Source organism: Meleagris gallopavo, chromosome 4 (assembly GCF_000146605.3).
Source record: "Meleagris gallopavo isolate NT-WF06-2002-E0010 breed Aviagen turkey brand Nicholas breeding stock chromosome 4, Turkey_5.1, whole genome shotgun sequence".
In the NCBI taxonomy this organism is placed as follows: domain Eukaryota; kingdom Metazoa; phylum Chordata; class Aves; order Galliformes; family Phasianidae; genus Meleagris; species Meleagris gallopavo.
Genome location: NC_015014.2, coordinates 9317775 through 9321367, shown reverse-complemented (window position 1 = coordinate 9321367; position 3593 = coordinate 9317775).

Below are 3593 nucleotides of genomic sequence, written 5' to 3'. Positions count from 1 at the left end.
AATGGGGAGGTTGGTGGCCCTGCATATGGCAGGGGGTTGGAGATTCATAATCCTTGAGGTCCCTTCCAACCCTGGCCATTCCGTGATTCTGTGATTTCAGGTCTGATTCCCACGATGTGGGGAGAGCTCCTTAGATATAAGGAAAAAATCTCTTACAGTGAGGGTGGTGAGGCACTGAAACAGGTTACCTAGTGCTGTGGTTGATGCCCTGTCCCTGGAGGCTTTCAAGGCAAGTCTCGAGGAGACCCTGGGCAACCTGATCCAGCTATGGTGTCCCTGTTCATTGCAGAGGAATTGGACTTGAGGGCCTTCAGAGATTTCTTCTAACTCTAAGGATTCTCTGGTTCGATGAGAAGTGGTGTGTCTTAAGAGATGGCAGGTGGTCATTCATTTTTTCCAGCGTGGCTTCTTAAATGAGTCATCTGATTTTAAAACACTGGAGTGCTACAGGATAAAAATAAACTAGAAAGTATTTCTCTTATTTGGCGATAGCAGGGTGTGATGGTTGTTGTCAGAACAATCTTTGCTTCAGCAGCAGTGCTGTGTTACAGTTTGGGAAGACGGAGGAGTTGCAACGATGTGAAGAAATGCGGGTAAGAAATTGAAGGGTGGTCAGGTCCTTCCTGTCAGTCTCTATGCCCACACATTGATTGCTCTGAGATAGCTGATGAGGAGCAATAGCTGCTGGATTTAGTTCGAAAGTCCAGCAGGTGCATCCTCACAATGTGGGTTGTGCAAACAACGTGTAGGGAAATCTCAGCAGATGGCAGTTTTGTTGGTGGGTACCAAAATAAAGCCTTCCTACAGTCTGGTTTAGGAGCTTAGCTTTGCGTTGGGTATTTTAATTACTTGGAAATATCTTCATATCAGTATGGTTCCTTTATTCTTTCTTTTCAATTATGTTATTTATACTTACATAGAAATCCCTTTTTGTATGGATTATTAAGAACCAAAGGCACGTCTTTTTGTAATACGGGTTTTGGAAATTGTTTCGCTTTGTCTTGTGGTAATCTTTAATTGTAGGCATTCAGAGCATGTTGCTGTTGTCTTCTCAGTCAGTTCTGACTGCAAAGAGTACCTGGTGTTGATGATACATTATGACTAGACCTGTTACATTAAGCATAAACAATGCGTAGGTCTCGTTTTGAAGTGCTTCTGAAATGCACAAGTGTACAAGAAACAAATTTTAATCTAGCTTATTATTTTTTTTACTCATAAAATATATTAAAACTGCATTTGGAGCACAAGCTGAAACCAATTATTACTTTAAAAATAGAACATGCATTTTTGATATTTTTTTCACAGCTTTTTATGAATTATTAAAAAGATGCAGTGCCTAATTACTGTAAATATGGCGAAAGAGAAAGGTGATCATACATAAGTCGGGGATTTCATGTGCATTAATGTCACTTTCTGTTTTAACTTTGCTGGTCTTTTTCAGTGTCTAACAAGCAAGTGTAAACTCTTAACCCAGAGCTTCATTTGGTCCTTTATGCAAGTGAGTAACCCAGCAGAGAACGTCTGACAACACAAATGCTAGTGGTTGAACTGATGCTTCTGCATCACAGTGTTCAGTCTGCATCATCAGTTACATTAGGACATTCAACAATGTAAAAGGCAGCTTAAGAAAAGAGTCCTGATTTCTTCTTTTTGTGTTCGCGCGGTGCCTTCTGCTACCACCTTCAGAGAGACTTGGGCTTAAGGAAGGATAATGACCTACTGTTCACCTTTTAAAACTACATTTCTTAAATGACAGCAGGGCAAATATTTTAGCCAGCAGTATCAGCTGGATCTCTACAGTCAGAAAGCGTTCCATGGCAGTGACTGTTACCTATTGTTACGGGTAGTTATTCTTTGTTTGTGTACCCTTGGAGATGAAGGACGGCAGCAACGCGCAAGCAGAACAATCCTGTTAGTTGTTTCACCCATGATCCTGTGTTTTGTCAAATATTTATTTTAATCTTTCTTATCTCTATTCTTGCTTTCGCAGAGATATGTGAAAATAGTACCGAAAATGCAACTTATAAGAAAATACATTCAGTTAAAGCACATGAGGACAAGCCTAGAAACCCCTTCTGGCAGGTAAACCATCTCAGTGGAACCAGCCTGCTGAACTCTTGGCTCAGTAGAGGCGATAGGGTTACCCCGTGGTAATATGTTCTACTTACCTGTTCTTAACAATTAGGTGTTTGGTTTTTTTTTAATTATCAGTATGCCAAAAATGCTGCTGAGAGGTAAGAAAAGGAAAATAAAAAAGCACATTTTACACTGGTCTCGAGTAGTTCTTGAACACATGCAATGTATGAAGAAAGCACTGGGAGGAAAATGTTAGGAAAACATGAAGCAAGTAGGAGAGGGTACTTGCAAGGAGTCCCCGAGGCAGTGGAAGAATTTTATGTTTCCAATCATGAGGTATTTGGATTTATTATTTTTTTAGAGAAGCAGTTAATGTATTACCTCATCTAAAGTTAATACACCAGTCTTGGTCAGCATAGAGTGAATGATCGTCACAAGTCAGCATGGCTAAGTATCTGCTCTAGAGTTGTCATTACGAATAACATCTAATGCATTCAGATGTTCCTGTACAATATGCAGGCTGGTCAGAAAAGTATCACCATCACATAGCTACTAACTGGCTCTGAAAAGAAACTAAAACGTATGTTAGATTTCTGCTTTTCTTGTCTTTAGTATCCCTCCATCATAGGCATGTTCACCTTGGCTTTGTAACATAAGCACACCAGGCAGCCAGCTGATAGGCATTCAATTCATTGTGTATGACATACTTAATGTTTATCTGTTTCTCATAGGACTTCACATCTATCTTACCGATACTGTGTCAAAAACTGCACTGATCTTCCATTAAAAAGAGTGTGTTGAGCTTTTCATGTGTTAACTTGGAGAGAAGTGGCATTGAGGAGGCAACAGAGCCTAAGAGTGCTGAGTTGCAGTCACACTGGTTAATAACAAGAATTGCAGACATTTAAAGCAATTGTAATTTAAAGAAGATTTCTCAGTAAAAATACCAAAGCAAGATACAGTGAAGGAACAGAAGGATAACAGAAGGAAGAGAGCAGTATAGTGACTGAATACAGATCAGGAAGAGTAAGTCTAACTTCAGGTTTCCAGGTGATTCACAAAGCCATACTCAGAGCTGAAGTTCTCTATACAGATACAGGCCACCTAATGGTCCCCTGTGCTATTAATGAATAATAGGATTTATAACTCAAAGTATCTATTAAATGGAGAAGTAAACCTGTCCATAGAGATGTTCAAATACAGGAAGGCTGCCCTAACCTAACAAAAAAATGACTGATTTGCATGAGAGGTAGACCTGTGAACAGCTGTTGAGCATGTCATAGTGAAAGCCAAAAACTGCTCGCGGATAGGTGTGAAAATGACTTTTTTTTTTTCTCATAAGACCTGGTGGCTCCGTTAAAACCACGTCCACAGAGCAGGATCTGGGAGGCTCTGTAAGCAGGATTTCCCTTCCTTTATGCCATGGAAAGGTGTGCTGCTGCCAATTGCTCAGAATCATAGACTGGCTTGGGTTGGAAAGCACCATCTGGTTCCACCCCCCGCCGTAGGCAGGACCA